Source organism: Littorina saxatilis, linkage group LG10 (genome assembly GCF_037325665.1).
Source record: "Littorina saxatilis isolate snail1 linkage group LG10, US_GU_Lsax_2.0, whole genome shotgun sequence".
In the NCBI taxonomy this organism is placed as follows: Eukaryota; Metazoa; Mollusca; class Gastropoda; order Littorinimorpha; family Littorinidae; genus Littorina; species Littorina saxatilis.
In genome coordinates this window covers 28,026,174-28,052,869 of record NC_090254.1, presented here as the reverse complement: position 1 = coordinate 28,052,869, position 26,696 = coordinate 28,026,174, and the positions used below count along the sequence as shown (strand labels likewise).

The 26,696-nt window shown below is 42.3% G+C and overlaps 2 long non-coding RNA genes across 2 annotated transcripts in view; one reads left to right on the top strand and one right to left on the bottom strand.

Moving 5' to 3' along the window:
* Window positions 1–15,562, top strand: part of LOC138979230 (uncharacterized) — a 17,826-nt gene extending 2,264 nt beyond the window's left edge. The window contains exons 2-3 of the long non-coding RNA XR_011459944.1: window positions 11,726–11,841; window positions 15,482–15,562. This is a non-coding gene — a long non-coding RNA (uncharacterized lncRNA). The remainder of the gene's footprint in view (window positions 1–11,725; window positions 11,842–15,481) is intronic.
* Window positions 5,989–9,739, bottom strand: LOC138978529 (uncharacterized). The gene is made up of 2 exons (XR_011459721.1): window positions 9,112–9,739; window positions 5,989–7,228 (listed from the first exon to the last, which is right to left on the bottom strand). It is a non-coding gene; the product is annotated as an uncharacterized lncRNA (long non-coding RNA).
* Window positions 15,563–26,696: the final 11,134 nt, after the last annotated feature.

Below are 26,696 nucleotides of genomic sequence, written 5' to 3'. Positions count from 1 at the left end.
TGTATGAGTCAGTGTGTGATGGGCTAGTGTTGGACGAAAAGGTAAATGAAGAAGTTGTTGTTGTTGTTGTTGTTGTTGTTTTTGTTGTTGTTGTTGTTGCTGTTGTTTTCGTTTGCGTTTTTCTTACTCGCATGCACTGTATATATAGATATATATTTATATGCGCGCGTGCATGCGTATGCGCGGGTAGCCTGTTTGGGTCTATCTTTTATTTTACCCAATCTGAGTGTCATGTGGCTGTGAATCGCCATTACATTTTAAAAGCGGGGGTTCCACTGTGTTTTACACTCGCAGTCACGAAATACACCGTTAATACTTTGCCCTTTCGCAAGCCTGGACACGCGGCCAGTGGTCAGTATACTGTACGCTGGTCATTCAGTCCTTCGGGGAGAGAGAGGACTGGGCAGCTGTATGACGGCTTACTAGTGCCAAAACCATTTTCACGTGAAAAATTAGTAATTAACAGTGTTAATTACTAATTTTCATTTTTGCCTCGTTTTCGGTCACAGTAGTCGGACTGAGAGGCTACAACGCGATGGCTGACCGCATAAACATCGTAATATAACAATTTTATCGAAAATCACTTTTTTATGTCATTCGATTCAGTTTCATCTCCACTTTGTGTGTGACATCAGAAACTGATTTCCGATTCTAATTAATGAGTTATTAATGAATGATTAAACAAAGTATAAAATGTACAGCATTGTGATGCCTACATAACAACCATAATAAGATATACGATGGTCAACGGAGCGAGATTCCCTGAAAAGTTGGCTGCATGAACCTGGTAGCTAGTAAAGCTGGCTTCCTTTGGGTCGCGTTTCGTTAGTGCCTCCAAAAAAAGTGTCTGCATGAACCACCTACTTTGCACAGCTGGCTTTATGCGGGGCGGGTGGTGTTTGCTTTTGCACATAGCAGATCTGTATAAAAGCTGTACTAGCAGGTGCTTTGATTACGTCGATTCAGAATGGGACAAGGCGGCTACCATCAGGGTTATTAAATGTAGTACATTCAGTCTGCATGTTAATAACATGTTTTCGAATCCTGATTCTGATGGTACACTCCATCTTGACATCAAGAAATCCACCTAAGTTCCTGCACATCATCAATTCCACTCGTGTGTGTGTGTGTGTGTGTGTGTGTGTGTGTGTGTGTGTGTGTGTGTGTGTGTGTGTGCGTGTGTGTGTGTGTGTGTGTTCTGTGATGTTCCAATTAGTATGCAGCATTTTGCACACACAAAAGTAAGTAATATCTCCAACAGTTCTTGTGCACTCGGTTCAGTCACGATTCTTTGATGGCTATCCGGATATTATCATTAGTGCCTGCCAGCGTGTAGGCCAGTATTGTTTGATTTAACTATAAACACGTTGACAGACATATCCGGACCTAACGGGACTTTTGACTGAGATGGAATCTGGGGTTATCTGACACATGTCAACACCTCCACTCCTAACGGGACCTGGTCTGGTCCATAGCCGCAGTTTTTTCTCACACTAGAGAATACATGCAACACCAAACTACCATTGCATTGACTTTCTTACCTCTGGAAGGATCGGTTTGCTTTGACTGGGCCTTTTGTCATTTCTTCTTGCAACGATTCAGTGCATCTTAATAAAAGGTAAGCATCTACTGATTTACTGATTTTTGCCGTTAAATCTGTCTTTTTCTCTCTGTCTCTCTCTGTCTCTGTCTCTGTCTCTCTCTGTCTCTCTGTCTCTCTGTCTGTCTGTCTGTCTGTCTGTCTGTCTCTCTCTCTCTCTCTCTCTCTCTCTCTCTCTGTCTCTGTCTCTCTGTCTCTCTCTCTCTCTCTCTCTCTCTCTGTGCGATCTTATCTTTCTGCAGTTAATGATAATAATGATAAAAATAATTGTAATGTACACTTTGTATGTGCAATTTCTCTACAAATTAGAGCACAGGACCCCAAAAAATAGCAAGGAAAATTACAAATAGCGCACTAAAAATTGACAAATGCATGTGAACATATATACATATACACAGGCACATAATTATCTATGTGCAAAAAAACATCCACACATACCCACCCACCCCCACACACACTCACATACACACACAGAACCATGCAATCGATCAGTGAGACAGTCAACCGACAATGGTATAATTATAGGAGTATCGTTTCAACAATGTGTTTGATGTTTGAACTATATCTGATTAAAATCACTATCTTTTCTATTGTGAAAACGACGTAAAACACCAAAGAAAGAAAGAAAGTATTGTAGATTGGTACCCGGTATTGCCATGGACCCGGACAGTAGGGAAAATAGCTATTTTTGGCGCAGACAATAACCCAGTGCCCAAGAAACGTCAGCGATGCCGCACATTCTTCTTTATTGTTGATGGCCAAGAGCAACACGTCTGCAAGAAATTATTTTTGGCGACATTGAATCTTAGTGAAACCTATGTTGATCATGCTTTGAAGAATAGCACGAATGGCACCTTCGCTGGGAAAGAACACCGAGGAATGAGCCGGCCACACAACAAAAACAGTGAAGAGGCTATTGAGGGAGTCAGACGACACATTGAGTCCTTCCCCGCTGTGGAATCACACTACACACGGAAGGACACGCAGCGTAAATACCTGGAGCCTGGACTGACGGTCAAGAAGATGCACGAGTTGTACGTGCAACAGTGCAAAGAAGTGGGTCGACAGTTACCGACAGGTGTTCAATAACGATTACAATTTGGCATTCCATATCCAAAAGAAAGATCAGTGTTCTCTGTGTGCTGCTTTCACCATGAAAAAGATCAAAGAACTGGCCACGGAAGATGACAAGAAGGCGTTTAAAGAACACCAGGAAAGAAAGAAGCGGGCCCGTATTGAAAAAGAGAAGGACAAAGCAGAGGCAAAGGAAGATCGCCGAAAGCATGTCGTCACATTGGATCTCCAAGCGGTCCACCAGGCGCCTTGCCCTTGTGGTCTGGTGAGTCCGGCTGCTATATATTACAGACGAAAAGTCTCAGTGCATAACTTTACCATCCATTCACTGGCTGATGGAGAAGCCAACTGCTATATATTACAGACGAAAAGTGTCAGTGTATAACTTTACCATCCATTCACTGGCTGACGGAGAAGCCAACTGCTATATATTACAGACGAAAAGTGTCAGTGTATAACTTTACCATCCATTGACTGGCTGACGGAGAAGCCAGCTGCTATATATTACAGACGAAAAGTGTCAGTGTATAACTGTACCATCCATTCACTGGCTGACGGAGAAGCCAACTGCTACACATGGGACGGATCTGAGGGTAAAAGAGGAGCGTGCGAGATTGCAACTTGCATTTATTGTTATCTTCGTTCACTTCCAAACAGCGTTGAGGAAGTTATTATCTGTTCAGACTGCTGCTCAGGGCAAAATCGAAATCAGTACCTAGCAGCTGCTCTCGCCCATGCAGTCCAGAACATCGGAAACATTAAAACCATCACACACAAGTACCTGGAGAGTGGCCATACGCAGATGGAATGCGACTCCATGCATGCGGCATGCACATTTGCAAAAAAAGAGCACGCCCATCTACACCCCTAGTGGCTGGGACATCATTCTGCGTATGGCCAGAAGAACACGCCCTTATCAGGTGATCCAAATTAAGTTCACATATTTTTTAAATTTTAAGTCACTGGCTGCAGCAACTCTCCGGAACACAAAGACCGACATCGCTGGGCAAAAAGTCAACTGGCTGAAACTTAAGGCACTGCGCTTCGAAAAGAACAGAGAAGAAAAAGTTTTGTACAAAACTTCCTGTGATCAGCCCTACCAGACAATCAAGGTAGCTGGGGGCAGCAAGAGAGGTCGTGCTGCTCCAGTTCACACCAGCTCCTCTGGGGTCATTCCTGAGGAGCACCACAGCTTCTACACGAGCCTCATCGCCTCACCTGCTGCTATGGACCGCCTCCCACAGCCTGACACCAATGAGCAGGACAATGACTCTGAATAACTATCATACACTCTCAGGCCAACCTGAGTGACTGCTACTAGAAAAGCCGATGTGGTCCGACTTGATTTTAGTTTTACATTTCATGACTGGGACACGTACATGCTGGATACACAATGTTACTTCAACTTACAGACCTACAATACCAACTTTTTGTTGTGGTATCGACATGCTATTGATGTGTTACAACTTTGATACGTTGACATACATTGCAACTGGGATGCTTACAATGTCATACAGGATACAAAAAACCTACATCGGATTATAACACTACCTTTATGTGATGGCAACGACAACCACTCCATTGTGTAACGAGTTAATGTGACATTGATGTGTTGTGCAACTATGATACATCGGCAGAATTATTGTGATTAGGATACAAAAATACATCGGAATGCTGAACCAGGTTAGTTTCCAATGTTTCCTATTTGTTTGTTTGTTTGTGTGTTGTGTCTGTGTCTGTGTGTCTGTTTGTGTCTGCGTGTTTTTGTTTGTTTTTTACCGCATGGAGTATCGAGTTAACCTAGCGTTTACTTCAACCCACTAATCAAATTCAAACAGTCTGCCGTGTTGTTTTTTTCTCTTTTTAACTCTTTTTTTTTTCATGGAACCTATTGTGTAATGATCATAAATTAAGAACACATTAAAAAAAAAGGAGCACTGTCTGATTACGTCATCAGACTAAGATGTATAATACACTTTTCACTAGAACTGGATAAGCAACAGTTACAGATGTCAAAACGAATAAAGCGTATACATGTACGACCTTTATACTCAACCAAAAGGTGATTAAGTCACTTTTTTGTGGCGTCTTGAAAGGCTGTTACTGGTTTTACTTGTTTTTAGCAGAATTTGTTGGATAATTCAGGCAAGGAATTGTCTGTCTGAAGGTCGTATGTATTTATAATTGGTTTCCGCAGGCTGTAAATTCCAAAGAGTGCTATCGCGACCAAATCATAGTTCCACCTACGACGTTTATTGAGGATTTAGAGCTGCCCACCTACAAACACTTCCTGTCAGTATCTCAAGTTGCAAGTGTTTGGCAGCCCAGGTTTACCATGACATGTCATGCATTTGGCCTGGATAAACAGCGGAAATGCTTGTACGTGGTTTATGCAGACCTCTATTCATTTGGAGTATGCTTTGTGCCGGAGTGCATCAATGTCTTAATCAATATATAGCACACAAATCATCCATTCTTGTTTATAAAACAGTATTTGTGATTACAAAGGTTACATAAACATGCAGAGAAACGAACACTGTTTCCATAGACACTCATTTGTTGGGCAATAGAAACAAGGAATTATTTCATTTTAGATGTCGAACTTTCAGATGGCTCTCCTGTAAAATTAGCTGAAACTGCGTTACGATGTTTATGCGGTCAGCCCTCGCTGAACGTCCGTCAAACATCACTCTCACACAATTTCTAAAATATCTTTGAATAGAAGGCCTTATCGAGCAAGTTAACCGACGTGAAGATGCATGTCACAGTTTTCTGCAATAGCGCTTTCCTTTAACGTTGTTTTGGGTATCTTAGAAAAGAATAATCGACCCCGAAAACTTTCGAATCGAAGCTGCTTATAGCAGACGGGCGCTGTGGTCTCACACTTTCACATATGAGCCTGTGCCAAAACGTGCTTGCCAAAATGGGACATTTGGGGTTGAAAACCAAACTGGAAATAATACTGTCTTATCTTTATACACTAATTGACTTTGTATAGTGTAACTATTTCCATAACCAAAAAGATAACTTGGGCTTTACTTTTTGCGAAAAAACAAAAAAACGCATCAACATAGCTGTGTGTCAACTATAACGCGAGACACAACATTTTCATAAGTATCTTTATAAGTTCTTAACTGATTTGCTTCAAATTTACTCAGCAAGTAAGATTTACATCCCAAAAGAGATTCATTGAGGAACTTCTAAAATGGACCTTGTATTTTGAAAAATAAGACACCCATCACTGTGTCCTGAGTTACAGTTGACACACTCCAGTCACAAGAAATCCTGTAAAAAAATTAAAAACAGAGAAGATGTTTCAAAGACTAGAATATTTTATTAAAACCATCATTTGCAACTCAAACAAACCTCAAAATCACATGAAAAAGAAAGCAAAGTAGAAAAACTAGTCCCTGCTGTGTCAACTGTAACGGGGTCAAGGAAGACATGAAAATGGCACTGTGTCTCATGTTCCGGTTGACACACAAAGTCAGGAACACACACTGTAATGTGACAAGAGAATAAGAAATGCCAAAATGCCAGGTGTTACATGCAGGAAGTGCAAAATAAGGATAAGATGTCTTCAAATGTACAAATTCATTGGAAAATGGATGGCAAGAATCTCAAAAACACAACAGAAAACTAACCAAAACATTCCCAAATAGTGGTATATTTACACCATCAGCTTATACAGAAAGTTCCTGCAGTTAATGTTCGTGAACATTACATTCCAGTCTGAACGAGTCAAAAGTCATTAAACAAACAATTTTGCACTCAAAACTGGTTAAATAAAAATGAAAAATTAAAACGCAAGTTCATGGAGAAAACAAGGTAAAATTACAAACGCCCAAGGGAAATGTCAATCTCATGAATATCCTCCACATCCACACATTAAGTGTCACTTGCACTCTCAAATAGTCATGCACATAATCAAAGAAACACATGGCACACTAGCACCCTACAAAGGTAAATACAAGACTTGATCAATCACAAATTGGTAATCAGAGATTTAAAAAAAAATGTGCACCTCTACCAATAAATACACACAAGCATTCAAAGTACCACAATGTACAAGACTAGAGAAAATCACAGATCAGCTTTCACACATAGCTTTAGCTGCCAATGCCTACATGTAAAATAATAATTATGATAATGATAACTGCAAAGTTCGTAAAATTGGCTTCCCCCATCAAATAAATTAATCTACTCGGGCTATGCATGATCAGCAAACTTGCCAGACTGTCACTGTCAGAAGGGAGTCAGACCAAACCAGATGCAGACCTGTTTACACTAAACCCGAGGCAAGAGTACTTTCCCAAAACGTTGAGTGTATTTTTCAAAAAGTTGGTGTACTTTGCAAGCAAAGCCATACGCGTGGGTGCAAACGTGTTTGTGTAAGAATAGCATGTCTTCTGTTCCTCTCCAAAGTTCGTTCATGGCAGACATCGTAGCGTTCAGGGTCCAGCTTTAGCCGTTGTCTGTACTCTTTGGATCGCTCGTTGTTCTGCTTCCGGACTCGTTCAGCCTGGGGTGACAATCTGACTTGCAGTCGCAGACCTTACAATCACGAAAAAGAAATGAGGCTCAAGTACAAGACAGAAAAATATTTGCCCACAGCACATCTAGAATTTAATGACATGTTCAAGTGCAGTTTCTACAGCACTGACCCCTGTCTCTTCTACCTCTCCCAGATAAATGTAACATTTCACTTTTAAGAGCAACAATACCACTTCTAACATCAGTCCTAAGAACTAAGACTGTACTGGATTTCCTACAAAGAGATGTGTCTAAGTTGACACAATCACCATAAATTAATATGCTTTCATCTGCAGAGTCATTTATTTACAAGGCTGGTAATTGAGGTAACTAAAAAAACAAGTAACAAAGGACATAAAACAATACTGTGTCCTTCCCAAGAAAAGTTACGGTCGACATGCATTCCTCGTAAATCAAAGCTACAAACATTAAAAAAAAAAAACCACAACCCTAAACTCTCAATTCCAAAAGTTAAAAGTAAAACGCAGACCTTAAATAGAAAAGAAAGGCATACGTATGTAAATGCATAGCTGTCCAAAAATACTTTGTGTCATTCGTAACCGAGACACAGTGAGAGTTACATGTCTTGCGTTACGATTGACGCAAGAAGATCCCCGAGTGGCCTTCTCGAAAAATATTTCACAACCAAACCAAGAACAAGTCGCTTAAGGCGAAAATACAACATTTAGTCAAGTAGCTGTCGAACTCACAGAAATGAAACTGAACGCAATGCAATTTTTTGCAAGACCGTATACTCGTAGCATCGTCAGTCCACCGCTCATGACAAAGGCAGGGAAAATTGACAAGAAGAGGGGGGTAGTAGTTGCGCTAAGAAGGATAGCACGCTTTTCTGTACCACTCTTCGTTTGAACTTTCTGAGCGTGTTTTTAATCCAAACATATCATATCTATATGGTTTTGGAATCAGGAACTGACAAGAAATAAGATGAAAGTGTTTTTAAATTGATTTCGACAATTTAATTTTAATTATAATTTTTATATTTTTAATTTTCAGAGCTTGTTTTTAATCTAAATATAACATATTTATATGTTTTTAGAATCAGAAAATGATGAAAAATAAGATGAACGTAAAGTTGGATCGTTTTATAAAAAAAATTGTTGTTTTTACAATTTTCAGATTTTTAATGACCAAAGTCCTTAACTAATTTTTAAGCCACCAAGCTGAAATGCAATACCGAAGTCCGGCCTTCGTCGAAGATTGCTTGGCCAATAGTTCAATCAATTTGATTGAAAAATGAGGGTGTGACAGTGCCGCCTCAACTTTTACAAAAATCCGGATATGACGTCATCAAAGGTATTTATCGAAAAAAAGAAAAAAACGTTCGGGGATATCATTCCCAGGAACTTTCATGTAAAATTTCATGAAGATCGGTCCAGTAGTTTGGTTTGAATCGCTCTACACGCACGCACACACACACGCACGCACGCACACACTCACACACACACATACACCACGACCCTCGTTTCGATTCCCCCTCTATGTTAAAACATTTAGTCAAAACTTGACTAAATGTAAAAACAAGTCCGAAAACTCATACATTACTTGCTAATCCAAGCGGAACCATTGTTTGCTGTTGCTATTGCTAGCCGTGAAAATGTTCAGTCGATCGTAACAAAGACATCACAGAAGATGGATCGATCGTAACGAAGACCCAAACTGTCCCTGTGTCTTAATTCAACAAAAAAACAACCAGCGTGCTTCAACGAACTTTTTCAGTCCAGACAAATGCTTAAAATATGAAAGGAAGAATCACCCAGAACATATTCTTTGCTACTAGCTATAACACAGCGAATAAGTAAAAAACTTGAAGAATTTTGAGTCGATCGTAACTTTATGTCGATCGTAACGCTCATCAAACAGGAGACATGAAACGAAAAACTTACCTTCCCTGCGAAAGTCGGCCATCCGTGTAGCAAAATGGAGTCCAACTGCGTGCGTGTAACGTTGTTGCTATTTATAACAGCAGCCCCGATACTTCCGCGGTCATTTAAAATAAGTTATTGAATATTGAGCGATCGTAACAAAAAGACATGAAAATTGCATTCAACCTAAAAACTTCTCAAAACTACTTAAAATACTTTTATTTTAAATCAATTGTTTGCAAATCAAATAAAACTTTTTATTTACTGCTGCTTACAACTTTCGGTTGCGATAATGACGTTCGTAGATTCGAAAATCGAGGGACGTATCGTGAGTTCGCTGGAGACACAGGGAGTTACGATCGCTATGGACGTTTTTGACGTCAAATATTTTGCCAATAAACATCTTTTTTTTCGTAGACATCATCTTTTCGTGGTAATTTAGGGTACATTTATCAATATTATGGGCACTGTTTCTAACTTGCCGACGGAGATTTCTGGACCGCGGACGAACAAAACACCATGTACGGAATGTCCCACTTTTAAGTCGCCGGATTTGCTCGCTTCGGCTAACATTTTTATTTTTTTCATGTAGGTGTAATGCATGCAAGCTTCTGAAACTGTCTTTGCTATGTCTTTAACATACATGCTTTCAAACTCTTTCAGTGCTTTTTGCGATTGAAAGTGCGGTTGATGAACAGTAATGCATGAACATGTCGGCTCTTTCGGCAGACCACGTTTTGGCACAGGCTCATATATATATCTTTCAATATAATTCCTTATTCGACAAGTTGTCAGGCAGACAGCTGTACCTCATATTTATTTCCACTACTAATCTCATACATCTGCTTTGTAGTGTATTAGTGAAGGACAATCGATCCGAAAATGTTCGAATCGAGAGAGGAATAATGGCGTCTGGCCGGCCGTGTGCTGAAGGTCCGACCACTAGCAGACGGCTCTGTTCGCGGTCTAGACTCACACACTTTCACAATTATCTTTCGATAGAATTCGTTATTCAACAAGTTATCAGACAGACAGCTGTATGTCACGGTTATCTACACATGCGCTCAGCTCTTATTGTTAAATTGCATCGGATTAAAGAACTATGGACCAGAAAAGTATCGAATCGAAGGATGTTTCGCTCTGGCCGGTGGAACAGTCGCGCATGCGCATTGAACCTCCACAGTCACGAGGCACATGAAAATTAGTAATTAACGCGTGAAAATTACTAATTTTTGTTGGCTCACGTAAGTGTAGCCTATGCGATCGTAACTTTGTCTGTCTGTGCGTGCGTGTGTGTGTGCGTGTGTGTGTGTGTGTGTTTGTGCGTGTGTATGTCTGTGGTAGAAACTCTAACATTTGAAGACGTCACATTACATTGACGTCACATTATGACGTAAGAGGGTTAGACGTCACGCGAAGGAAGTACTGAAAGTCTCGGTCATTATTATTTTGAGCGGGCCGAAACTAGTGTACATGCAGACAGACAGATCTAGATCTAGTGTCTCGCTTTCTTGCACAGTTTCACCTATTCTCTTTCTGTGTGTGTGTGTGTGTGTGTGTGTGTGTGTGTGTGTGTGTGTGTGTGTGTGTGTGTGTGTGTGTGTGTGTGTGTGTGGGTGTGTATGTGTGACGGAGTGATTGAGTTTGTGTTACTGTTTGTCTATTTCTTACGTGAGCCTTGAAGGCTTCGCCTCTTGTTAGTTTTGGCACTAGTAAGCCGTCAGGAAGCGAGCCAAAACTGAAAATTAGACATTAACACTTGAAAATTAGTAAATTAACACGTGAAAATTAGTAATTAACAATTTTCACGTCATAATTGTAATTTTCTCGTGAAAATTAGTCACTTTCACGTGTTAATTACTAATAAATTTTTAGTTTTGGCGCTAGTAAGCCGTCATACAGCTGTGACCATTGTCCAGTATTGATTACCCAACGCTGCTGCAGTGAGCATGTCGTAACCTGGCTTGCATGGACATACGGCGTTGTAGCTGTAGTCCGTTGTAGGCAGATGTCGAGTTGCACGGTGCGTTTTGACGAAAATGTAACGTACTTGTTGTGTCTTCTGCAGTATCTGTAGGAATTGAAATACGTACCGTTGACCATACCGCAACACGGTGGCCTAGTGGTAAGGCGTCCGCCCAGTGAGCGGGAGGTCGTGGGTTCGAACCCCGGCCGGGTCATACCTAAGACTTTAAATTTGGCAATCTAGTGGCTGCTCCGCCTGGCGTCTGGCATTATGGGGTTAGTGCTAGGACTGGTTGGTCCTGTGTCAGAATAATGTGACTGGGTGAGACATGAAGCCTGTGCTGCGACTTCTGTCTTGTGTGTGGCGCACGTTAAATGTCAAAGCAGCACCGCCCTGATATCACCCTTCGTGGTGGACTGGGCGTTAATCAAACAAACAAACAAACCGTTGACCATTGTCATAGAGTCGGACTGGGTGAGTTTGGAAAAAGTGTTTTCGCATGCCCGTGCGTGCGTTCTTGCGTGCCTGCCTGTTCGTCTCAGTGCAGTCCATCAGTGTGTATTGGACAGAATTAGATCCTATGTTCTCTAGCTGTCTTGATTTGTCTTGTTGATCTTCTTGTTGTTGTCGTTAATTTTGTGTGTGTGCCTTTTTTCTCTCAATTTTCAGAGAAAGTGCTGTGACTGTCACTGTGATGGCGCTGTTGGACTGTGATGGCGCTGTTGGACTAACCAAAGCAACTGTGGATTTTTGAAATACCGGACTGCCTGCTTTACCTTACTGGCGTAAGTTGACTGATATTTTTTAATTAGATTTCCAGTTACCTGTGTAAGGGAGAGTTACTGGTTCCGTACCACTTAAGAAAAAACTCATCTGCGTCACAAGCATGATATCCCATAGCACTGCTATTTGCACCTTGCATAGTGCCAATGTGGTTCTACCTTATAGTATGTTTATGGTACACACAATAGACACCACACAATGTTGTTCTTTTCCTTCGAAAGGTACGAATCAAGAGACTGGGTCTTCAATAAGTACCACCAGGTCACTGGATTCGTACCACCGGTACTATAACAATAACCAGCAGGTACGATAGGCATGACCTGTTTTATTCAAATATAAACAGTACAACAAAACCGTTTCAGTCCAAAATTTGCAGCACACAGCATGGCAACACTTACGCAAAATCAGACTATTCACTTTCAAATCACTGTTTTGACAGTCAAGTGTCTATTCACTGGAATCATCACAATGGTGGCAAATGTAAGTGAAACCATCACTTGATGTGCACTTTTCGTGTACCCATTGGTGACACAAAACACACGCAATCCATTTGTCTCTGTTTTTGCTTGCTGAAAACCGTTCACAACAAACACACACATTTATATGTAGTCATGCATATCGTACCACGAGTTATCTGAATCGTACCACCGGTACCATACAGTTGACCAAGAATGGTACGATACACGTTACTGTATAGTCATAAATCAAACGACTAGAGGAATACGTACCGGCTTCGCCGGATGAATCGCGAGAGAGAGTATGCAGCGTGGCGGTTCGCCGGCTTAGAGCACGTGTTGACAATTTTCATCCACCAGTTTGTGCCCGGGGTCCACCTGAATATGCCTACCAAATTTGATGCCGAATATTTACGATGGGAGGGGTAGTATATATTAGTGGCAATATTTTGAAGATGGGAGGGATTTTGTACACGAATTGCAATACTTAGATGTACTACCTGTGCAGAAAAGCGCTGTGCAGAAAACCGCTGTGCAGAAAAGCGCTGTGCAGAAAAGCGCTGTGCAGAAAAGCGCTGCTTTAGTGTGGCGGAAGTGAAAGAAGTGAAGAAGTAGAGCCGAACAAAAAAGTGTTTATTATCGTAATTCGTATCGCGAAACAGAGTATTTATTCACCGCGGTTCACCGCAACGCAAACATACATCATACACACACACACACACACACACACACCACACCACACCACACCACACCACACCACACCACACCACACCACACCACACACACGCGCACACACACACACACACACACACACACACACACGCACACACACACACACACACAGAGAAGCCGTATATATATATATAGATATATAGAGATAGATGACAGTGGATTTTTCGCGTGGCTATAAATAGATTCGACCTTTGCACTTTTACAGTGAAGACAACGGGTGTAAGGAAAGCGTTGTGGACAGTGACCATCTAAAAATAGTAACGGGAATATCTGAAACAGCTTGTCATACCGTAGCATTCTGATCAGTCATCGCTCAACGGCTATCGCCAGTTATCTCAGAGAATGAGCCGTACTCATTTTGACCTGAGTTGAGGATGATACCGTAGCTGTGATCGGAAGATCAAACTTCAGATTTTGAAGAAGCTCTTTCTCATTCAGTATTCTTGCAAATACCGTACGTGATTGACGCCACACGAAGGAAGGGAGATAAACGCGCAAAACACTGGAGAAGATAAGGAAGAGTTACTGGGAATGGATCTGAATGAACAGAAAAACCAAAATCGGTTCACCGCGCCGCGCTTAGAGCACGTGTTCAAAATTTTCATCGACCAGATTGTGTCTGGGGTCTACCTGAATATGCCCACCAAATTTGAAGCAGATCCATCGAGAATTTGGCCGTGCATCGCGAACACACAGACAGACAGACAGACAGACACACACACACACACACACACACACACACATACACACACACACACATACACACACACACACAAGCCGTATATAGATATAAAATAATATATAGAAGCCATACACACGGTGAGGCTGAGACAGTTTGCTGGATCGCAGGTCAGTTATTGAACTTTGTGACAAAACAAGATTGCATCTAATCTTTGCGTATTCAGATACAGTGTCACCCAAAATTATGTAAAATAACATCAAAAAGCGTTAAAAATTGATTCTTTCTCACCTAGCCGCCGCATGGTGTTGATCCGCCGTTTTCGTTTCAGCGAGTTGATTCCCTTAGACTACCCTAGCTTTCATGCTACATAGTCATTGGCTCCGTATCATCACCCGTTTTCTGGGAAAACGAGGGCAATACACTAAATCACCAAAAGAATAGATGCTTTCACCAAAAGAATTGCTTAGTTAGCAAAAGATATTCCAACAAAAATCGGATGTTTCCACCCACAAAATAGATGCTTCTAGCAAAAAACCCGATTGATTCTACCAAAAAAAGAAATGAGACTTGCAAAAGAATTCTCAACAAAAAAACGAATTATTTTAACAACAAAATAGCTACTGTCTGTAGTCTTCGTTGTAGTGTACACTTTCCATCTGCCATCCTGTAAGAAAAAACAGATTTTATTTTTTTTAAATCTGAGTAACTTGTCATAATTATGAAAAAAATGTTGGTACTTTAATTCTTTGTCACTCAAGCCATCTTTTCTTTTGGTGAAAGCATCTATTTTTTTGGTAGAACCATCTCTTCTTTTGGTTCATTAAACGGGTGCCGAAAACGAGTGGTACAATTCCCATAACCGGTACGGAACCAGTAATCTCCCTTACTCCTGTAGCTGTACACCTAGCTGGAATGCTCCTCTAACATACAAGGATCAACAGAGCGACTAGAATGTGCTTGCTGTACGTAGGCCAAGGCTGAATTTACTCCATGTGCAAGTATTAAGACAACATGAAAACAAGGAAAATTGTCTATCAGTGTTTAAAACACAAAATACATCACATTATATTGAATAAGAATTAAGAATTGCATTTTTTTGTAAAGCATTTAACCTTCACCGAGTCACGCTTTGGACTATACAGTCCGTATAATGTGGGTCGTGCACGACCCATACTTTCCAAAGAAGGATTCAACGTAAAACGTATGGGTCGTAAACGACCCACACCGTCGCGATATATTCTTGAATGGTTGAAAACGACGTTAAACACCAAATAAAGAAAGAAAGAAAGAAACGACCCACACCATCCGAATAGGAATAAATGTTTTGCCGCCTCTTGCAGAGTATGAGTCGTACACGACCCACGCCATCCGAATAAGGATAAACAGTATTTAAATTCCTTAGGTAATTCCACATGGGTCGTCAACGACCTACATCATCCGGACTGTGTAGTTCAAATGACGTCATCGGTTATGTGTTTGTTTACAAAGATAATCTTTGAAATGTTGGGCAATAGGAAGGTCGTATGGTGATTGGAGATTACATGAAGTCTCAATTAAAAACTACGAATAGTTTCAGAGATAAAGACGATTGTGTGAGGCTCTAGGTCGTCCACGATCCACGAAGCACGCTGAAGGTTAAGACAACCATAATCAATTAAGCCTGTTGCCTGAGAATTTTAAAAAATGGTAACATCCTTCGGGTTCTTTTTTCTCCGTTGCCCATCATTCTCATCTCGTCCGTTGAATCATTCTTGACTTACTGTCTTGTTTCAGTACAGCAATGGAGCAGTTCCCAGACGAAATCCTCTTGAAGATCGCGGGCGAGCTGACAGCGGAAGAACTCCTCGACACGATGCAAGCTGGTCCGCGACTGAGGCGGGTCTTCTCCGACCGCTCTCTGTGGGAGTCCGGCAGCTTCAAGTTCCCCTACTTCAGGGACAGGGTCCCCTCCGCCCAGAAAGCCATCATCGAGCTCTTCGGCCATCACTTCAGGACGCTGGAGCTAGTGTTCAATGCAGGAGGCCTGGACGCCCAGATGTTTCACACTCTCTCCTTCACAGCTTCCTTCGTCCAGCTCAACCACCTCGCTGTCACGCTGAAGGACTCTGCAGTCCCCTGTCGAGGTCGGCTCATCAAGACTTCCGGTTTTCAGGTCGTCCTGGACGTCTTGAAGAAGGCTTCCCAGCTCAAGAGTCTGACCATAACGCACTGGCCTACCAGTCTTCTGGGGTTTGAAAATTGTGGCGTTCCTGTGCCGCAAAATCTGTGCCCTTCGCTGGTAGTGTTAGATGTCAGGTTGCTTAATACCACCATGCTTGGGACTCCTTCTTCGGCGGATGTAGTGACGTTCATCTCCAACTTTCACAGTTTCAAACACTTGAAGGTCAAAGGAGGGATGCTGGGGGAGGAGTTGATCCACACTTTGGCAGCAGAGGGTCGGCTAGAGAGTCTTACTGTGCACATTGACTCGTACAGCCGAGCTCCCCCTCTCGTGTCTGGTGAAGCGTGGAAAACTCTGACCTCAGAGCTCCCACAACTCGACGTGCAGCTCTTCCTTACAGTCAACACCAAAAGCTGTCCTTTCCATGATCTCTCCGCATATTTCTTGCGACCTGAAGCCCCGGTGGTCAAAGTCAGCATCAACGCCTATGCCATGCCTGACGTTCCAACCATTCTCAGGTGTCTTGCAGCTTACTCCAAAACCCTCAAGTCCGTTCGCTTTGTCGAACACCACAAGAAAGAAATGCACCCTGGTAGGCTGAGACACATCTTCACTCAGCTACGAGATTTCATGTCCACTTTGTCAGGTAAACACGCGTTGCAGAAAATCGTCTTTGAGGGCTGCGTGGAACACTTTGATCCTATGCAGTCACATTTTGACCACGTCATTCCAGAGCCGTTGTACACTGCGATTCAAAAGCGGAAAGTTTACTGGATCCATTGCTCTGACAGAAAGACGCTGCTCACAGGGACGAGGTTTGAGTGGAGTTGACATGTTGCTTGTCTGTATCCTGGAAAAGTCCAACATATATGACTAAAACTGAGATCGAGCTGTGTGGGAAGAATCTCGCTTTCTTTGACTGAACTAATATGTCGTCAGCAGACATTTAACTATTTCCCAGCAACTTGGTATTGATACAACGTCGCTGGATATCTTAATTGTTCCCATTAACTTGGACAAGATAAGAGTACAGACCAATGTAAGATTCTAAAGATACGTTTGTCACATCAGAACGGGAAACAAAACAAAACGAATCATCTTTGAGACACCTGTTTATTAACTTTATGTTATCATACGCCGGGATGATTTAGATGATTTTAACACTAATGTATTGTATATTTATTCACGAAGAGGGACTCTATGAACTGGGGTAACATTTATTTCTCGGTACATTTATTTATACATGTACGGGGTTGATGGAACTCGTTTTACACAGAATGTTTGTTGTTGTTTGTTCTGGTGGTGTGACCTTGTTTTTAGTTGTTTTTTTGTTATTCTATGAGAATATTTATTGTGTGTTTATTTATTCAACAGCATCTTAATAATATTGCAATAAATCAGGGTGTTTTAGACTGCAGATGATGTCTTGACAGTGACACACCGTTTGGGCTTTTAATGCAAGGGACGTTACTCTCTACTGATCATATTTTTAATGGTGTTCATTGGATTGCTCCCCTCTCTCTCTCTCACCCTCTTTCTCGCTCTCTCTCCTCTCTCTTTCTCGCTCTCTCCCTCTCTCTCTCCTTATCTCTCACTATCTCTCTCTCTTCCCTACCCCCTCTCTCTCTCTCGATCTCTCTCGCTCTCTCTCTCTCCCTCTCACTATCTCTCTCTCCCCTACTCTCTCTCTCTCTCTCCTACCCTCTCTCTCTCTCTTTCCTCCTACTCTCTCTCTCTCTCTCTCTCTCTCTCTCTCTCTCTCTCTCTCTCTCTCTCTCTCTCTCTCTCTCTCTCTCTCTCTCTCTCTCTCTCTCTCTCTCTCTCTCTTTTAGCTGCGTTAATGCAACTTACAGAAAAGCGTTCAAATTATTATAACGTGTTCCGTGTGTACTGTGTGTAATCATTGATTGCATTTCTTTGCCAGTGTGATAACTGGCCTTGACCGGTCTGCATTTATTAGAGATCGCGGAATATTTTATTGAATCTACTACCGGTAATATATTGATGTGATCGAGTAGTCCATATCTTTGATGGGCTACTACGTTGAAGTTTTATCCTGACTTGTTGGAGGAAGAAAGAAAAAAAAATACAGTACATGAATTGTATTTATAACCCGTGAATATTTGATTATTTATTTGTCTACACATTAATTTTGTGAATATCAATTTGTGAATGGTTCGTGTTTTTTGTGGAATTAAAATTTACCGTTCTAAAACTTGGCCAAAAAATTATTGCAACAATTTTTGCACGCTAAGAAAAGCATTAAAACGCAATTTATTTTAGTTGAACGTTATATGCCCTTAAAGGTAATTATGTCAGCATATCATTTGTCCGATTGATGGTACTTTGTATAGGCATCCCGTGACAGCCTGTCAAACAAAGTCACCCCTAAAATCGACCTAACAAAAACCATAGCCCCGTATTTTAAAATCTGCAAAAAAATCAGAATATGCACAAACCAAACATTTCTGACAACCACTGGAAAGGCCATTCAATTTCCTGTTCAGAACATTTTGTTTCATGCACCTGACTTCTCTAGTCTTTATGTAGCCTTTTGTCAAAGGCGGTAGGTGTCAACCGTTTCAGAGGCCCAAAAAGGCACGTTTTGCGGCCATTTTTGAGGGGGTCCTCCACCCAAAGAGCCATATCTGCTCAAGTTCTCAATGATTTGCTTTGGAAAGTTCAGAAGTTATGACCAATAGGCTGACCAAAATGTGTGTTGCGTTTTGCGAATGTGTATACTTAGCGTGTCGTATTACGTAACTTTTCCGAAAGAACTAAACAAATGTTCATATTAATTCAGGGTTTTAGGTTAAAAAAAATCGTGACTTTGCATGCTATAAAGCAAACAATGGATGAGACAATAGGCGCCAAAATTTGAGGCAGATCCGAGTGCTGGTTTACATTTGCTGGAGATGGGAACACGCATGAAAAATTATCGATCACCGTCAGTGGTACTGAGTACACTACCCGTGGAGACTAACAGTCCTGGGCCTCATTCAGCTCGCGCCATCATGTTAGCGTAAGTTCCTAAATGTCCTGGGCCTGTGCTTACTATCCTGTTCCGGTGTCACGAACTGAAACCTCTGCTGAACAATTCTTCTCATCAGTTGTGGTCAATGCGCATGCGCCAATCTTGGACTTAAAAAATGCGACCCTTTGACCGAACGAACCATGGGTTAGGGTAAGGGTTAGGGTTAGGGTTTGGGTTAGGGTTAGGTTGTTCACGACCTGATTAATCTCCCCATGTTAGCGCATGCGCATTGACCGCAATGAGAAGGATTGTTCAGGCAGAGTTTTCAGTTCGTGACACCGGCTTGGCAAGGAGATTCAAGAGCAGAAAATACATTATGAACAATAAAGCTGTTATAGATGTTCCAAGTTTCAATTTTACTGTGATACTTCTTGATGGTACCAGGGAACTCTTGCTTATGTGTGTGTGTGTGTGTGTGTGTGTGTGTGTGTGTGTGTGTGTGTGTGTGTGTGTGTGTGTGTGTGTGTGTGTGTGTGTATGTATGTGTGTGTAAGTCACTTGCCTTGATGAAGTGAGATCTCAGTGCACTGTCACTGCTTGTCGGCAGATCTGATACACCCAGTGTCACTTCATTCATATAGGGCCTATAGTTGCTGTCATCATTACAACTATTGATGATCAGGGCCGGACCAAATGAGTTGTAAGGGGGGGTTCCTCCTTTTTTGGGGGGGCAAATCAGCGAAGTGGCGAAGCCACAAGCGCTCGCCTGCAAAGCAGGCGCGCGAACTAGGGGGGTCGGGGGCATGCTCCCCCGGAAAATTTTTGAAAAACGGTTAAAATCTGTGCAATCTGGTGCATTCTGGGCCTTGTTTTGAGGGTTAAGAGCAGCATTGTGGGGGGGGGGGGGGGGTGGGGGAGGGAGTACCTTTTTCTCATCGGATTTCACATTGAATCAAATTTGTTAGAGACACACACAAAATTTATTAAAAAAAATAAAAAAACAAAAAACCACTCAAAGCAAGGTACGTACATGCTTTTTCCAGGGGTGGGGTTCCGGAACCCCATATCGGAGCCATATCTGCTCAAGTTCTCATAATGATTTGCTTTGGAAAGTTCAGAAGTTATGACCAATAGGCTGACCAAAATGTGTGTTGCGTTTTGCGAATGTGTATACTTAGCGTGTCGTATTACGTAACTTTTCCGAAAGAACTAAACAAATGTTCATATTAATTCAGGGTTTTAGGTTAAAAAAAATCGTGACTTTGCATGCTATAAAGCAAACAATGGATGAGACAATAGGCGCCAAAATTTGAGGCAGATCCGAGTGCTGGTTTACATTTGCTGGAGATGGGAACACGCATGAAAAATTATCGATCACCGTCAGTGGTACTGAGTACACTACCCGTGGAGACTAACAGTCCTGGGCCTCATTCAGCTCGCGCCATCATGTTAGCGTAAGTTCCTAAATGTCCTGGGCCTGTGCTTACTATCCTGTTCCGGTGTCACGAACTGAAACCTCTGCTGAACAATTCTTCTCATTGTGGTCAATGCGCATGCGCCAATCTTGGACTTAAAAAATGCGACCCTTTGACCGAACGAACGAACCATGGGTTAGGGTAAGGGTTAGGGTTAAGGTTAGAGTGTTCACGACCTGATTAATCTCCCCATGTTAGCGCATGCGCATTGACCGCAATGAGAAGGATTGTTCCGGCAGAGTTTTCAGTTCGTGACACCGGCTTGGCAAGGAGATTCAAGAGCAGAAAATAAATTATGAACAATTAAGCTGTCATGGATGTTCCAAGTGTCAATTCAGTTACTGTGATACTTCTGATGGTGCCAGGGAACTCTTGCTTATGTGTGTGTGTGTGTGTGTGTGTGTGTGTGTGTGTGTGTGTGTGTATGTGTGTGTGTGTGTGTGTGTGTATAAGTCCCTTGCCTTGATGAAGTTAGATCTCAGTGCACTGTCACTTCTTGTCGGCAGATCTGATACATCCAGTGTCACTTCATTCATATAGGGCCTATAGTTGCTGTCATCATTACAACTATTGATGATCAGGGCCGGACCAAATGAGTTGTAAGGGGGGGTTCCTCCATTTTTGGGGGGGCAAATCAGCGAAGTGGCGAAACCACAAGCGCGCGCCTGGAAAGCAGGCGCGCGAACTAGGGGGGTCCGGGGGCATGCTCCCCCGGAAAATTTTTGAAAAACGGTTAAAATCTGTGCAATCTGGTGCATTCTGGGCCTTGTTTTGAGGGTTAAGAGCAGCATTGGGGGGGGGGGGGGGGGGGGGGGGAGGGAGTACCTTTTTCTCATCGGATTTCACATTGAATCAAATTTGTTAGAGACACACAAAATTTATTAAAAAAAATAAAAAAACAAAAAACCACTCAAAGCAAGGTACGTACATGCTTTTTCCAGGGGTGGGGTTCCGGAACCCCCGGAACCCCCCCCCCCCCCCCCCCCCCCCCCCCGCCCCCTGGGTCCGGCCCTGATCAGGGGCGGATCAGTTGCTTTGTAAGGGGGGGGGGGGCACTTTGAATCGAAAGTGAATGTGATGGGCGCGAAGCGCCCGAATTTGCTAGGGGGGTCCGGCCGGGCATGCCCCCCCGGAAAATTTGTTTGCCCAAAGAAGCAAAATGGTGCCATCTGGTGCCATTTGAACTTAGAAATGGTCATAGAATCAGCATAGAAAAATCTCTTTTTTCTTCTTCTTTTTTTTTTTTTTTTTTTCGGGGGGGGGCACGTGCCCCCTGTGCCCCCCCCCCCCCCCTCGTCCGCCCCTGTTGATGATGCTACTTCGCGTGCAGTTGCTGCTATAACTAATATCACGACTAGAATACAGTCGTAATGGTCTTTCATTTAAATCAACACTTATACTATGGAGCCATGTATAGGTGCTTCAGTGTATGACATACTGGTATTCTCAAATGCTGCTCTGTTACAAAAACTAAAACATTTACATTTCAAAAATATATGTCAGATCTATGAGGGCCCCAAAGGGTTTAAAACCGTGATCGTGATTGGCGTTTTTTGACCTTTCTGTGACCGTGATTGCCGAAATTTCCATTTCTGTGATCGTGATGGGACTTTGCCCGTGATCCGTGATGAAAAAAAAATCAAGTCTCGTGATCGTGATCGTGATTTGTTTTCGTGATCGTGATGGGCATTATTGCAAAGCATTTTATTTTCAACGTACATTTTTCACAGCTGTATCTACACTCTATGATCCTCTAGTCTATTCGTCAAGGAGCCAACTCCGATTGAAGGGAAGCAACAACACATTCAGAAATATGATTTTGACAGCGATTGCTTCCCTTTAAAAGAACCAATCACACACTGACAAAAAGAGATCCAATCAGAAGGCAAATTGCAAAAGTCTTCCAAACTTCATCCAATGGAAGGGCTTCGTGCAAAAGTTTTGAGTGCATTCAGTCAAATTCGAATTCGAAGATCAAACATGGCGTGCAGCGGTACTGTCATCGAACTTCTGTTATATTTTGTGGATTCAAGCCAGACCAAAGCAGGCGGCGAGAATGCCTTCCTTGGTGGAAAGGTCAGGCTACGGGTCGGTCTTTCCGAAGACGAAATATCAAGGTATGTTGATCTATGTTGCTCTATGACTGTTCTGAATGTAGGCAAAGATCTTGAAATTTGTTCAAGATCTTTGAGTTTGAGTGAGATCATTGACATTGTCGACATTGCCACGTCCGGCTGTCACTCGCTCAGTGTGTCCTCGACTGGCTCGAGATCGAGTCTGCGTGTAGCCAAAACCGAAACTAGAAATGTGTTTTTCATCCCAGCAACGTGGACACGCTTGGCATAGATTCTAATTGTCGCTTCTTTGCATTAAGCTTGGATTTATATTAGCGCCTGTAAACTTTAAGTATCAACAATGGGTTAAATTCAGAAACAATGGCGGGGAGACGTGCCAGTTTGGATCACTTGATCCTCATGTCAAAGACGATCAAAGTCATGTTCGTTGGGGATTTTGTCAGGCATGCTACTTTTCCGGTAATTAACGGAAATTCGATAAAGCCGTTTTCAAAATCCGGTAAAGTCAAATTTTTTCCGGTGAAGTTAAAAAATATCCGCAAAAACGATCCGTGTGAATATCGCGCAACGCGACCAGGCGCCGGTCTCAATGAAGCCAGCGCACAGTAGTGTTGTTTTCACCAGTTTGGAGGTGTGTTGAATGGTGGTGGGGGGAGGCTAAAATGGGATTTTTAACAAGATCACAACACTATTACAGCCCGGAAAATGATGCCCAGAATGCACCAGATTGCACAGATTTTAACCGTTTTTTGACAAAATTTCCGGGGGGGCATGCCCCCGGACCCCCCTAGTTGGCTCGCCTGCTTCGCAGGCTCAGGCTTGTGGCTTCGCCACTGGCACTGCGCGCTTCTTTCAGGTAAAACCATTTTTGGCCTGTAGCATTCCTGTTTGTTTTTCAAGGACATGATACCAGGCGATGGTGTACCCCCATCACACATTCATGTACTTTAATTTCAATCCACCCAATAGTTGGGGAGAAAATGGGTTTTCAAGATTTTGCTCTGGAAATGTCAAATTGTGCAAGTATATATTCATGTGTGTGAGTGAGGGTGTGTGAGTTGAATGTGTATGAGTGTAGAGAGAGAGAGAGAGAGAGAGAGAGAGAGAGAGAGAGAGAGAGAGAGAGAGAGAGAGAGAGAGAGAGAGAGAGAGAGAGATAACGAAATAGAGAGAGAGAGAGAGAGAGAGAGAGAGAGAGAGAGAGAGAGAGAGAGAGAGAGAGAGAGAGAGAGAGAGAGAAAACAATGAAAACAACATTCTTGTTACTGATTACAAATCATGATATGTATTTCTATGTGTGTATGAAAGAGAATTCAAAAAATAATAATAAAAAGTGCAACAGTTCTCACTTTGTGTTGAATAAACAATAGATCCAGAGGAGCGAATTACTGTGTGGTTGTGTTTACTTTGACACGTGCTTTCTGTACATGCAACTTTTACCGTGACCGTGATTTGCCACTGGTGTTCGTGATCGTGAAAAAAAAAATCAAGGTAACTGTGATCGTGAAAGCTAAAATTTCCCTTCCCGTGATCGTGATGATACCTCCCCTTTGGGGCCCTCATCTATACATCTCTCTCTGTCTGTCTGTCTGTCTGTCTCTCTCCCTCTCTCTCACTCTTTCTGTCTCTCACTCTCTCTCTCTCTCTCTCTCTCTCGCTTTCTCTCTCTTACCGTCACACACACACACACACACACACACACACAAGCACACACACACACACAAAACACACACACACACACAAACCGGTTCAGTTGGTACCCGCCCTAGTTGATTTGGGGTTTGGGTGTAGAGTAACTGCAAACATCCATGCTACCCGATCAAACAACCACTCAAAATGAAACCGAAGAGTGTTTTCTTCAGTTATAGAGTTAGGGGGTTCCGGGGGTTGGTGAGGACGGGGGGGGGGGGGGGGGGGGGTTGTCTGCGTGTTCCTTAGCCACGCCAACAAAATGACACAACACAAAGTTTTCAATAATCAAATCAAATCAAATCAAATTTTATTTTACGAGGGTTGTGGCATAATCAATACAAATTAGCTTCTTTTCAGCCAGAGAGAGACTACTCTAATCATACATATATATATATATATATATATATATATATATCCCATGACCTCCCTTCTTTGTCTCTGTTACTTCAGTATGGGTATATATGTTGTATTTTTATAGCTCAATAAATACATCATGGACTCAAAAAAATATATGATAGTGCAGATTCCGATTTGGGCGAAGAACTACTTTGCTCCCGACCTTTGACCTCGCGCCGAACAATGTGACACATTTGTATGAAGTTCCAAAATCGTATTGCACGGCTCAGAAAACCATATCAGTTGCACGCAAAAATGAATCTCAGAACTGATCTGATGTATGAGATGCAATAAGCAAACGTTTCTTTCATTATGAAAGCAATGCAGGTGGGAAAAAACGAACATTCAACTTACAAGATAACCAGATGCTAGCGAACCAAAACAAAAACACGAGTACCCTCCCCTTGCTTCGTTAGCAGACGACTTTTGAGAATCTGTCAGACCGTCCTTACCTGGCACGGTTGGGCTTCGCTATCATCAGCTGTTTCACGTGTTTTGCGAGCAAGTCTACTCTTTTGCCTGGCTCTGCAGTAAGTCCACATTGGCGATGAAGGTATCTAAGAACTTAACATGTGTGTATTTTTCCGTAATCCAGTCATATTCTTTCAAAATGCAATCAAGCGGCGGTGACAGACTTGGGTCCTGTTTTCATCGCATCAATACCAGTTTAGGTTCATGCAAACACACTCGCAAAACAGTTTATCATGTAGATACATTTCAAATAGGGAGCAAATGGTTAAATCTACATATGTGTTCCCTAAAATTTGCTTCTCTGTCAATAAGACTAATTGTATAATAATGCGTTCGAAAAAAACAACGTGGAATCGATTCTGAATCGAGTCGAGTAAGCCAAATGGGGGCCAAACCGGTTTCCCCGTTCCGCCGACCTGAAACGCAAAAGAATTGTGCGCTTCAACTAAATGGATTTCTATACGACTTCATTACTTTCTTGCAACTTATGAACCTTTACTTAACGCTTTTAAACGGTCTGAAAGTAGTGTTACCGCGTACTTATAGATGCACTCATTCGTTTTATTTTTTCAGCGACGGTCACTTAGTTTAAGGTTGCAAAAAGGCCATGTCTCGCTGAAAACACTGTTTCACACTCCACAGATCGCAAAAGTGCCGCTAGTAGTCTACACTTTGTGTTTGATGGTAGAATGGGATATACAGATTACAACACTCGTGGTTTTTTATATGGCTTGTATTTCAGTCAAGACCCAGCGGGAATATCAATCGAGAGCCACTCGCCAAAGGCTCGTGTCTCCCGATGATATTCATCCGCTGGGTCTTGACTGAAATACAAGCCATATAAAAAACCACTCGTGTTGTAACCTATACATATATACTAGAGGAATACCCGGCTTCGCCGGGGTGAATCGCGAGACAGAGACAGACAGCGTGGCGGTTCATCACAATCACCTCTGCAGGCGAAGTCCTGTCAAACGGGATTGAGAATTTTAGAGCTTATTTCTTAGCCCTATATTATCTGCTGTGGCTTCTCAAATGCCAGAACATACAGACAGACAAAAGCCGCTAGACCCCATCACAAACAGAACTCTATAATACATAGGTTTTTGCCTACACACACACACAAACACACACACACACAGAGAAGCCGTATATATATATGCATATCTGTATCTATAAATATATAGAGATAGGTGAGAGTGTATTTTTCGCGTGGCTATAAATTGATTCGACCTTTTCACTTTGACAGTAAGAACAACTTACGGGTGCAAGGGAAGCGTTCTGGACAGCGCAGTGACATTCTAAAAATAGTCACTCTCAGAAACGGGAATTTGGGGTGAACGGCGCGACAGAGACAGACAGCGTGGCGGTTCACCACAATCACCTTTGAAAGGCGAAGTCCTGTCAAACGGGATTGAGAATTTTAGAGCTTATTTCTTAGCCCTATATTATCTGCTGTGGCTTCTCACATGCCAGAACATGCAGACAGACAAAAGCCGCTAGACCCCATCACAAACAGAACTCTATAATACATAGGTTTTTGCCTACACACACACACAAACACACACACACACAGAGAAGCCGTATATATATATGCATATCTGTATCTATAAATATATAGAGATAGGTGAGAGTGTATTTTTCGCGTGGCTATAAATTGATTCGACCTTTTCACTTTGACAGTAAGAACAACTTACGGGTGCAAGGGAAGCGTTCTGGACAGCGCAGTGACATTCTAAAAATA